Source organism: Micropterus salmoides, unplaced genomic scaffold (assembly GCF_014851395.1).
Source record: "Micropterus salmoides isolate LMB-PRFRI ecotype aquatic unplaced genomic scaffold, ASM1485139v1 Ms_hic_scaffold_1, whole genome shotgun sequence".
In the NCBI taxonomy this organism is placed as follows: Eukaryota; Metazoa; Chordata; class Actinopteri; order Centrarchiformes; family Centrarchidae; genus Micropterus; species Micropterus salmoides.
This window is the reverse complement of record NW_024040040.1, coordinates 5,753,102-5,766,205: the sequence shown is the minus strand read 5'-3', so window position 1 is coordinate 5,766,205 and position 13,104 is coordinate 5,753,102. Positions and strand designations below refer to the sequence as shown.

Here is a 13,104-nt window from a genome sequence, read left to right as displayed (position 1 = left end):
CATCTAGTGCAACTACATCCAGCTCTCTGTCCCTGAAAATAAAACTCATCAAAGACAATAACATTTTCTGGATAAAAGAACCAGCTCAGCATAAATAAATTGACATCAGATTCTGAACTTTACAATCTTTTCCACGTTTTAATCTTTGGTTTTAACGTAATCTTTTGAAAGTCCTGGTTCTGATTGAGGTCTCTGCCTGTTAAAAAGTGAGTTTTAACTTTGCCCCGGACCTGCTCTATATAAAAAGTACCCTGAGATAACCTCTGTCAGCCTATTATGATATGGTGCTATATATATAAATAAAAATGTAAAGAATGTGATGGAGAACAATATGCAGAAAATATTAAATTTTTTGCGGGTTGATGTAGGCCCTTTGCTTTCAGCAGAATTGAATGAAGGGAAATCCAACTTTCAGTCTGGATTAAAGCCCATTAGATCGCTGCTGATTGTTGAGAGGGATTTAACGTCAGTCATTACATCACATCAATTGAGGCTAAAATGAAGAGCATTAGGCTACATGTACAATAGCTGTAATCCTGGACTAGTGAACTATAAAAGCTCTTTTTGTTTTGCAGTGTTAGATATCTGAGTGGTGCTTAGTGATTTCTAGGAGTTGTTTTACTTACTGTTTGTTTAACCTGTGTTACTCTACTACTGTGCAACATCTGGTGCTCTACTTATAAAGTTTAAAAACTTTGTTTTAAGCATAAACGTGTGCAACTACTTAAAGATCAGTTGGGATGTAGAGAAGCAGTGTTGGTGTGTTACTGCCACCTAGCAGGAAACAACGCAGTGTGACGGATGACTGATGATTGTAGTAAAGTGACAAATCAAGCAATCAGCCTTGAGTGTCAGCTGGTTTCTTCTCTTTTTTAGGTGTTGATGCTGTGTAAATAATCCAGCTTTAATATAACAAACAGATTTTCTAAGGCCTATTATCAGTTGCCAGTGGTGGGATAGAAGCAACATCTTTGTGGAAAATATATATTTCTTTCCTGTTATTTCATAACACAGTAATTCTGACAATGAAAGGAACTAGAAATCCAATTCATGAAGCAAAACAACGCTCTTTGTTGTTGTTTTGGACGCAAATGTGAATGCATTTGTTTGCCCATGTTGTGTGTCAGCTTGCGGTATTGAATTAGCAGACAGATGGTTGTGAAAGTGAGTGGGGCTAATACATAATTCAGACTGAATGAGTTTAAATGCAGAGTGACAAGCACGGGATGTGACAGAATGAGTCCAATACTGCACAACACACACAATACAGATGTACTCAGTAAAACTCAGGAGGATTTTCAAGAAACACCACATCCCTGTGTATTTGAAATCCAAGAACACGCCAAGACGCTCACATGTGACAAGGCCAAAGACGGTTGTTCAGACTCGGCCTCACGTGTCCCCAGTGACCGCAACGACTGTTGTTGCAACAGAACCAAGTGGTATCCATCACCTTCATAACGACCCCACATAGCTGGGACTTTCTGCCAGTCAGACCTGAAGAAGCCTCTGGGAGGCGAAACCTCTTCAAGTATCTTCAACCAAGTCCAGTTGCCCTTGATTTTAACCTTCCTTGAACACTGTAGAAAAAGTGCTACTGAAAACACTCGAATGCACTCGTACCTCCTCGCCAGGCATGTGTATCTTATAAATCCTACAACTGAAAGCAGTAGGACTTGACTGTCATGCATGTTATCTCAATCACATTACTGTTGCCAAAGTTTTTTTATTGCTAAAGATCTTCTTTGTACTGTTTTATGTGCTTATTTCTTCCTCTTTTCTGATTTTGACCTGCACCTTCCAAACGCCACTTTCATTGTGGGATTATGGTTGGGTATCGTTTAAAATTTTACAAAAACCAGTACCCTTAAAGTGATACAGATACTAATAGAGTACTTCATTCGATACCTTGCTATTTTTTTGTTATTATGGACAAGCAAGGAGATCTATTTCTTTTTTCTTTTTTCAAAAACCTGTTATATAAAAATATTGGGAAATTGTATCCGATTGCTCCTCATCCTAATTAGTTCCTCCTCAGAGGAAGGACGACAGCTTGGGAGGTTTTTTTTGTCGCCTATTTGAATGAGAGAGGAAGATTGAAACAGTTTAGTGACCACACGAGTTGTGGAAATAGCAAATAGCAAATAAAAATGTACAGAAAAAAATCATGTGGTAAACATTAGCAGTTTGTTTGGAATAACATTGTAGAGCTACTTTGATGCATGTAGGAAAGTAACTAACGAACTAAAGAAACTCATATAACATCCATAAAAGTCAAGTCACAATAAGCCCTTACAATAATAATGAAAATGTTAATCAAAATCATGATCCCACAGGCATCCAGGAATTAAGCGAAACTAACCGAGTAAAGTAAGGGCGATGGGGAGGCGTATTTTCCCAAGCTTTGTCCTACGGGAGGCCCATAGTCTCAGACTTTGAAAACCTCTGCTCTAAGTCATCTCAGTCTTTGTTTTTCATCGACTTAGATATGTGCAGGAGTGATATGCACAGTATTAATTTTTTTTTTTTTGTGAATGTGGATGGAAGCCAAGCTTTGCCTGCCTAACTCTGCATAATGTAATAAACAAATCCAAAATAAATCTGCATATTCTCCGTGTGTGCGATGTTCATCAGTCAAAGATATACATAAAAAATTAAGATGCCAAATGTCTTAAAAAATGTATTTGTTACATTTGGCTTAATGCACATAAATTATGTGTATTTTACATGTGTTGACTGGATTTATTAATATTATTTTACTGCACTATTTAACACCCATATTGCTATGAATTATAAGTAATTTTCCAAAAAAGGTTTCAGAAAATCAGAATTATGTCCATATTTTGTGGATTTCCAAGCGTATGCAGCCTGATTTAAATTCACATCCACCTTTGTACATTGCTTTTGCAGTTGCATCTCAGCTGAAAGATGTAAATTGTAATGAATAATAATAAATCTCTAAATAGTTATTTTAAAGCAAGGTGCTGCATAAATCAAGCACCTTATGTAAAATGTCAAAAGTGATCACAGGGTGAAGTGTTGCAGCATATGGTAAATGATGAAGCCCGGTGCTGGGGGTGAAGGTTGAGGCAACCCTCACATGGTGTGTAATTTAGACGAAAGGCCGTGATTTTCCCTCCTAATCTGCGGGAAGGAGATTAGATTAAATCTGTTGCACAGCGACTGTGACCTCACCACCGACCCATTTCACAATGCTGCGCTGTACTGTGGTTTCTCCTTTATATGTCTGAGCCACCGGGGACGCTGCAGCCGAGACCTTTGTGCCTCCCGAACACAACCAGGAAGTTTCTGGAGTTTCTGGTGCCCTGGAGGAGCAGTCATGCTCACCATTAGGAGTCCTCCTAAAAAGAGTTTCCTCTCTATTCACCATCCAATTGTTCTTGAGATAGTTCAGTCTAGCTCCAGGGGGTGCACAACTGGACTCCTAAAACCATGGAAAAGGTTAATTTGTTTGAGCAGATTTGCTGCTTTTCTTTGTCTGAAATGATAGTAAACTCAGTTTATTTGGGCAGCTGGTCAGACAAAACAAGCAATTTTGACAACACATTTGACATTTTGATCATCTGTATTATTAGATCATAGAAGAAAGCAATCAGAGATTAATTGGTAATGAAACTACAGGTTAGTTCCCAGCCCCAGTAAAATATTTACCATGAAGCGTGAGGAACAAATTGAATTAGATAGATGGACAGATTTACTTTACAATCATTTTCTTAACTGTCATTCTAATATTGTGATGTTTATTTCTAGTTTGTTGCTGTTCATATTACAGCATATATTAGATCATATATAGATCTGTCACAACGTTTCTTGCAGCTGAAGAAATCCAAAAGGGAGCTGGAAAAGCACGATTCAAACATTCAGTCCAGTGAGCACCAAGGCTGCGGAGACAGAAGAGATGCTCCAGACTGTGAGAACAAGCAACGCTCTCTGCGTCAAGCTGCAGCTGAGTTGCATCATCAAGTAACGGAGAAGACCAACAAGCTTGAACACAGAGAGTGAACCCACCTGCCTGCAGATCCCGTATGCACCTGCTGCTGAGCTTCACTCAGACCTCGAAGATGTTGAGCTTACTGAGAAGTAGGAGGTGAATGCGCTTTGCCCCAAGTTCAGTCAGTTACAGAAAAACTTATGTAGGCAGTCCGGCTTGGGAGCAGCAAGAGGCTTTGCTGAAGAACCAGAGATTGGAGATGGACAGGCTTCAGGCTGCTGTGAGGTCGGCCGAGGAGCAGCTGGAAGTCCAACGTCAAGAGTTAACAAAAGTCGTGCAAAACAAAGAGCAACTGTGGGGGGAGATGTTAGAAGAGGTGGAGAGCAGGTAGAAAGAAGTGAGCGACAGGAGGCCCAGGAGCAGGTACTGCTTTGTCAGAGTAGGTGGACTGTGGTTTTTGAATGAACACCCAGCCGTCCGTGGAGGGCATGATCTCTCTTTGAATTGTCTCTCCTGAGGTTTCTTCACATTTTGGTCTTAGAAAGCTTGGGCTGGTGGGAGGAACCATTGTTGATGTGGACCTGTAGAGATTTAGTTAACCTCAAGTTAAATGTTCTATAAATCACTAAAATAAGAACATTACAAACAAAATAAATAAAATGTACCTCCAAATGAAGTCATATCCGTTTTGTTTCATTTCTGTATGTACAAGAGTTATAAATTGTATTTCAATCAATACATTGTGTTTAATATTAAAACTAGTTGTAGCTTTAGCTGTATTAAATATTAAGGTGCAAAGTATAAAAAAACTGTGTTTTTGAGAATATAGGAGTTTGTTTCCCCCCTTGGTGCAGATCTTTTGGGCAGGTGCAGCAAGCAACCTTTTTGGAGTTAACAGGCTCTGGTAATCTTTAATTACACTGATAACTACCTGATATGACAAATCTGAAGACAAATGCGCTGTGTGCTGAGGAAGTGAGTGACCGGGTCACATTTTTATTATGTAATTGGGGGCGATGAAAAGGCTACACATGACTCCTTAGTGATAGCATTACACATAGCAGTATGCAATAATGTTTGCAGGTATAATTTTCTGATCTGTTGGTCTGGCTGCGCCGTGTTGCTGTCAGCATACCATGGTAGGCGCACACATGAGCGTGCTCTCTCCGCTGGAGCGTATACCGTATAGGTCGGTTTGTGAATTGAAAGCTTCCTGCTTTTACCCGCTGCAGAATATCTGTCCAATGAACGCACACATGGTTTACAAATTCTGGTTCACTTGCAAAAAGTGCAGTGTGAAATCGAACTGCAAGAAAAAATTTACATTGTATTTGGTCCGGACCAAAGCGTGTAAAGGAGCAAACTTTCCTGGTCTGAATGTGACTTAATACATTTTGTTTATATTCACCTTTTAAGTCAACTCAGGACACTTTACAGACCAGATAAGATGGTCAATACCTTATAAAAGATAGCAGAGGCAAGAATATGATAACAGCACAAGGTACAAGGTACAAGGTAGATTTATTTATCATTTTACAACACAAGGTTGTATAACGTGAAGAAGTTGTACTTTCCTTTAAGCAAACGGTATATACAAAAGTTACATACTGTACAGTAGATGCTTGGATACATTACAAGTCATAGAAATAAACTACATGGCGCAGTGCTCGGGATGGATTGGGGAGTCTCATCCTGGGGGAAAAAGCTTCTCTGCTAAAAAATTTATGAAATTAACATACTTTTACTTTTACTTGCTTGTGTGTGCATTTACAAGTGCTGCAGCTTCCTCTGCCTCCATTTTCACAAGTTTCAAAGTAGGTTGATGGTCCAGCACAACACCCTCAGCTTATTGACCGTTGTTAGTACACCATTTGGGTCCTCTTTTAGTGCGTGGACATTTTGTGAAAGTTGTAGTTTGGTTAAGTTCAGGCAACAGAACCACTTGATTAGGTTTAGCAAAAGATCTTGGTTTGGGTTCAAATAAGTGCATCACGGAAGTCATGTGACGTGAAGTCATCTACAAAATATTTAACTTGTTTCAACTTTGACTTTATTTCCACGTAGGACTCAAACCTCGGTCTCAGAGTCAGAATCAGAACGCAGAAGGAGCTTTATTGCCAAGTAGTGTTTTACACATACGAGGAATTAGCTGTGGTGATAAGGTGCTACAGGTAGACAAACATACAGTCGACATAATAAATATTTATAGAAATATATATATAGAAAATATAAATATGGAATAGAACGTTGCAGATATATACATTTACATTATTCTGGGTCTGTGCCGTGCAGAAGTAACGGAAGAGAATATTGTGCACATATAAATATACAAACTGACGACATAAAAATATACAACAACAAAGATCAACAATCAACAACAAATATGTGCGACGTGCCAGGTCTGTGCCCGACACGAGATGAAACAGTATTTACATGTGCAGAGACATTTGTATCGTTTGCAAAGGGGCAGTGTCAGTGGGGGACCTGGGCCTTGTTGATGAGTCTAGCTGCAGACGGGTAGAAGCTGTTTTTGTGGCGAGAGGTTTTGGTCCTGATGGACCGCAGCCTCCTGCCAGAGGGGAGAGTCTGAAACAGGTTGTGTCCGGGGTGGGAGGAGTCAGCTGCAATCGTTCCTGCTCGCCTCAGAGACCTGGAGGCGTACAGTTCCTGAAGAGAAGGAAGATTGCAGCCAATCACCTTCTCTGCAGGGCTGCAGCCTGCCCCTGTCCCTGGCAGGGGCAGCAGCGTACCAGATGGTGATGGAGGAGGTGAGGATGGACTCAATGATGGCGGTGTAGAAGTGCACAATTGTTGTCTTTGGCAGGCTGACCTACTTCAGCTGCCGCAGGAAGTACATCCTGCATGAAAATCCTGACACATCCATCCACCCTACCAACTTCTTGCATCGACTTTGTTGCACTTTATAGTACGTCACGTGACTTCTTCTGCCACTACAGGCAGAATGGATCATAATAAACTGTATGATAATCAACCTATACGGTTATTTTTCTGGTGAGGATGTGCTGGCAAAAGCCTGCAAGTTACCTGAGTCATGCTCTAGGTGTTTCTATTATTTTGTCCACCCCATGTATTTCAGGATTTTTATCTGCATCTGTCTGTTAATCTGCTTTTTTCTGTGTGAGTGGAAACAATCATGTTGGCCAAAGTCTGTCAGCCCATCTGTGGCCTTATGGTAACTGATGTAACACAGCTTTTTAAAAACATTTATCTCCTCCAGAACAGATATGTTCATGTTTCAGCTGGTAGACACACACCGCTGCTCACTACTCCTTCACATCAGCTTGCATTAGGCCTCCGTGGCTGCATCCGAGGATTGGGTCTGTTTGATGAATCATTCATAGGAGGATGCATTCGAGCTAATTTGAGTCATGTGTTGTAGCTCCGGGCCGCAGAGCAGTCATGCTGTTCTCATTGGTTCAACATCAGCGAGGAGACAGTAAACGAACAGAGCAACATATACACTTGAGGCTTCCCAGTGCTAAACAAGCTGCTCCTGAGAATAATCTGATTATTTTCGTCTCTGTGGGGCGAAGCTAATACTGATCTGAGGTGACTGCTCTTTCACACGCCGTACGAGGCTGACAGCGCTGCTGCAGGACCCAGGTTTTCCTCAAAACCATCACAGCATGTAGAGCTTCATCCTGAAACAAATACATGGTGTACGATGTTCACCATGACTTTTTAGTTTTTTATGTTTCTGAGCTGCTGGAACATTAAAAGTTTCTAAACCAATCAGAAGGACTCGTATATGGCATTAATTTACCAATTCAACACGTTCTCACTCCCAAGTCGTCACATATGGACGCATGGTCAAAACCCATTGGCATCAGTTTGAAGGACATTGGGGAGCCCATTAGCTTCATAGTTCAACACAGTGGAGGAAGCCCTGTCATTTCTGAACGCTAAAGGTGGGTGTGGGATATGTAAGACAAACGTCTGAGTAAGGAGATTGTTGTGGTGGACAGTGGGCTGAAAACCAGACTTTCACCCAGGAGACCGGTGTTCATTTCCCATGTCAAAAAAAAAAAGTCAACATTTAGTTTTTTTATTTAAGTTACGTAGGTTACGTATGTACGTTAGTTAACTTATATAAGTTAAATCCCAGAAGTAAAATTGTTATTTTAACCTAAACCATGATGTTTTCCTAAACCAAATTACGATGTTTCATGACATTAACGACTAGTTTTATTCTGAAAGTCTTTGCATATTTATTATTGCTAACTTGACCGCGGAGCGCTACACATCAAAAAACTAAAGGGTACCCAGGACTTTAAAAAGCAACGTCAAAGGGTCTTGAGCAAGCGTCCATATGTGACGACTTGGGAGTGAGAATGTGTTGGCCAGTTTGCTGGAGTCTGAAACATTTTCTAATTAATCAGAATCAGAATCAGTTTTATTGCCAGGTATGTTTACACATACGAGGAATTTGACTCAGGGTTGTACATTGCTCATGATGTGCTTACTTATACAATGATAAAATAATAATAAAATAAAATCAGACACAAACTACAGAGTAGACAACACTAACATACACACTATGAACAAAACAATATAGACATATTGACAAATAGTGCAGTGATCAGAGTGCAAAGGATGCAAGAGTAAACTATTCTCATTATGTGCATGTTGAAGGTGGATATGATATACAGGTACACATACATGTACACATGTACACAGTGTGATGGAGCATAGTGCAAAGGATGCTGGAAAAAATAAATAAGACCTATGACCTTATGACCTGAGGTAGGTGTATCGGTATACAGTATATACAATATGACATAGTATGAACAGCACTAAAATAGAGAATGGTGAATAAATAAATAATAAGTGGAAAGCAGTAAACAGGTGGCTGATTAGAGGCAGAGTTACTGGGTTATTGCACAGGAGTTGTTCCTGACACTGTGAGTCAGAAATCAGCTGTTCATCAGAGTGAGGGCTTGTGGGAAGTCTGTTGGTTTTGGCAGTGCTCTGTAGCGCCTCTGTAGCGCCTACCAGAGGGGAGAAGCTGGAACAGGTTGTGTATTTGAACCACAATACTATGACAGATGGGCAAATTCTCAGATTACTTTCTCAATAGCTTTAAAGAATTAAAAATGAATTCCAATACAATTTTTGTTACCCAGACAATACAAAAATGAAATAACAATTCACAATAATGAGTTTGGTTTTATTAACCAATTAAATTATAACTCAATTGTATTTTTTACTCAAAATATGCTTTGGACTTCTATATGCTAAAGTTAAAGAACAATTTATTTAGTAGCATTAAAAAAACACACATGACCGTGTCTTCATGACCCTGTACACAGGATAAGCGGTTGACAATGGATGGATGGACGGATGGATGGATGGACGGATGGATGGACATGACCGTGTCAAAGCCTTCTGGGAACTGTAGTTGTTAAATGCTGTAAACACTTATAGTTGTTTTTATCTATCTTAGAAATGGACTGGGTTTCTTGGTCGACTAACAAAAGAGATAAATGGAGACAAAATCTCTCAAAAAAAAAATACTCCTCTTTTTAATTTTATTTTTATCAGGCTGCAGAGCAGTGCGGTATTCCCTTTTACAGGAAAAAAAGGAAACAATAATTTGTAATTAGAAACATACCAGCAAGGCACTATAATAAATCAAAATGATGAGATACCGATTCAAACTTTTAATATTTTTATTCAAAATTATGACATGCTAAGTCACAATTATTTTGTGTGTTATATATATGTCTATAACTTTATTATTAATATTCTTTTATATTGTTCGATAGTATATTATATGTTATATTTCTTTTAAGTATAAATTATGAGATACTAAATCAAAATTATGAAACAGCCTTATATTTTCAAAATGTCATAATGTCATAATTCTGACTTAAAAAGTAATGTAGCATCTCATTGACCTACAAAGTCTAAATTTCGGGGTAGTTTCAAATAATTTTGACTTGATATTTCCTACTTTCTTATTATATCAGCATAAAAAGACAATATCTTGCGATGGTATCTCACAAGGTTGACTTGATGTAAAATGTACTTACTATCAATAATTTTGATTAAAAGAGTCATAATTACTTTCGAGTAAGTTAAAAAAAAATCACTTAAAATATTTTGACTCAGTATAAAGTTTTAAAGTGGAATGAGTAGGCTATGTTTATTTATTTTTTTACTTTCCACAGACCTATGTATCTATTTTTATTTTCCTGGCAGTAATGGCCTTCCATACATCCCTCCAGCCGAAGAGGGGTTGGTTCGGTTCAGTTCAGAGGGGAGAGGAGGGGAGGGGAGACCTGGAGCTCCAGCTGGTGTTGGGTTTGTGACGCGGGACCAGGTGGAGGGAAATCTCCTTAGCAGGGTGGGAGTGGTGGCCGTAGAAATAAACTGCGAGGGCGGTGAACGCAACACTCCGCTAAACAGCACAACAGCAAACAGCCGCTTCATAACGAGCTCCGTCTCCTCCACAGGAAGTTCACCCGGACTACCCGCTGCATCCTCCAACTACCGGCCGGTCCTGGTCCCGGTGTGGGTCCATGTCCGAGGAATCTCTCCTCAGGGGGCTTTAAAGCGACAGCAGGCGGCTCCCCGAGCGGTTTATTTACTTTAGAGGTAAGGCGGATTCACGTTTTTAATCTGAGGCTAACGGAGCGCTGGTGCGCAGGTGAGACCTCGTTAATTAAACGTTAAGAAGAGTGTCAATTAACAAAATGGCATTTACTTTAAAATGTAGTGGCACAATAATTGTTATGCTAATTCAGTTTTTGACGATTTATATTTGTTACTTTTAAGATGAATCAGCAGCCAATGAGTTGGTTTAAAAACGGAGCTCAGAACTAAATCTTCAATCCGCTCATTTTGCCTTATCGAGGATCGATGAAAGCAAAATTCTCATGTTGTGCAGAAAGCTAGAGACTATACGCTTTAAATATCTGGATTTCAGTTTATATACTAAGTGTAGCTACACACGACGTCTGTTTACCTGCTTTGCACAGTGTCACCTGTGGAAGAGGGATAATAGCCTACAGATAATAATAGATTACACTGATGTTCATCTGCTTTGTCACGTTTTTCGTCCGTATTTGTGAATGTTGGTTCTGCTTCTTGTCAATTTTGTAAGACCAGAATTAGTTGATATTGACATTTCTCATTCATTATGATACTTTACACCCAACTGAAAGACAAGCTCAGTCTGTTCTCTTAAATATCACATTTTAATTACAGTGAAAGACGTCCATACATGCCCATAAAGGCTCATTACAAAAGACTTAAAGTTCAATGTTATCTAATTAATGACTCACTGATTTCCAACTAATCTAATATTTGAGGACTGGTTCCAGGTAAGATTATTTTGGAATTCACCAAGCAAGCAGACTGCTTCATTTTAAGGGATCAGAAGCCCACTGTTTTTAGGAAGATAAACCTTTCAACAAATTTCAGTCCAGTTTTAGTAGATGGCTAAACATGTTTTCACCTGCAAATGATCTAAACCCCACTTGCTGAACGCTGTCATCAGCTGCTCAATACAATAAACTTAGGGGGGGAAAAGTCCATGAAGTGTTTTCAAAACATTTGAATCTGCACAGTGTTTCAGATTTGTATTAAATTTAAATTAAATTTGTTATTGATTAGATTATGTGACCCGATTAGGAAATTCAACTGTTTACAGCTACTGCAAACGTTTTTATCATACTTTACTATACTTTTATAGCAGCTGTTACCAAATACGATGGCTCCATAGTGTTTAGATAATCTGGGTTAACAGAAACTATACTGTATTTTCTCTCTTTAGAGCACCAACACCTGACCTGTTAATATTTGCTCCATACTTTTGTCTCGCATTTATATAGCTGATCATTTAGCACTGAAATCCCAGCTATCATATTTTGTCTTAATACTATAAATACCCCAACGTCTGTCTATGTGTCTCATCGTTTACATTTGTAGTCTGGTAATCGGCTCGTCAGTCAGCTGCTGTACAAATAAAGTGTGATTTGATCAATATACACTTACCTGATGGGAACACCAGCAAGCAAGAGTTTAATTACTACACATTTTGTGACGTTCACCCCAAAATAAGTAAATTAATTTTATGTTTCTCCAAAGCGTTCTGTCATAAACTATTTCACAGTGAAATTCAAAGTTCTCTGCTGTGATCAACCCAAATATTTCTGCTTTCACTGTTGGATTAATCTTAACCCAGTTAACCGCCCCCTCCCCATTGCCCACATGTGTTATAACAGATAAGAATAGCAGGACTTGTGAATTAGACCACACCTACAACGTGCAAGAGAATAATATGCAGCGTTGTCATGCACCCCCTTTTTAAAAGAATAATTATATAGTTATAGTAGAAAAAAGCTTTTTTATGTATTATTGTTTACGATTGCAACAGTTTTGTGAGTTTTAATCTAGTGTGCGGCTACACGCTGTGTTCTGTCTGCCTGGCCTAAACAAAGGCAACTACCTAAAATAGTAATATTCTCCATGAAGATTTGTATTGGGGGCTCAAAGGTCATGTTTTGGCTTGTATGCTTCCCAGTAACCTATATGATAGTTTAGAATTTGCTGCTTCTCTGTGTCAGAACAGTATTGTAAACTATATCTTTTTGGGTTTTGGACTGTTTGTTGGAAGAAATAAGACATTCGAATGGCACCTGGGACGTCGTCATTGGCATTTTTCATTGTTTTCTGGTGTTTTATAGATCCAACGGTTGATTGATAGAGGAAATAATTTGCTATTTTGCAAAGTTAAGCGCTTGAATCTAAGTTTGAGCAATGTTGTTGTGCGAAGGGCCACTGTTTTGACCTTTTGTCAGGTCAAAATGTTTAAAAATGTGTGTGCATCTCTTACTCCAGCAGTAATCCTGTATGTGAACCGATGTTAGGCCAATATCGTAGATCTACCGTTGTGTTGGGTTTTGCGCAATATGATGTTAAGTGGCAGATCAGTTGGCCTGCTGCCGTCAAATATCTAAATATCTATCTATCATATATGGGAATATGGGTGTACATTTAAACACTGTTGCCTGAGGAGGATCAGCTTTGGATCTAAATGTTGTCTGACTAAATAAACTTATGGCGAGGAGCCATTTATGTATTCATCATTGCAGTTTTCCACAATGTTTCCTGCATGTAATTTGCAT

At 39.1% G+C, this 13,104-nt stretch overlaps 1 protein-coding gene across 2 annotated transcripts in view; it reads left to right on the top strand.

Moving 5' to 3' along the window:
- The first annotated feature begins 9,976 nt into the window (after positions 1-9,976).
- Positions 9,977-13,104, top strand: part of LOC119900150 (prolactin receptor-like) — a 43,026-nt gene continuing 39,898 nt past the window's right edge. Inside the window, exon 1 of one of the 2 annotated variants that reach the window (XM_038714919.1) lies at positions 9,977-10,570. The gene's annotated coding sequence lies outside the window, so the exon portion shown is untranslated. The remainder of the gene's footprint in view (positions 10,571-13,104) is intronic. The other variant, XM_038714910.1, reaches the window with a different exon arrangement.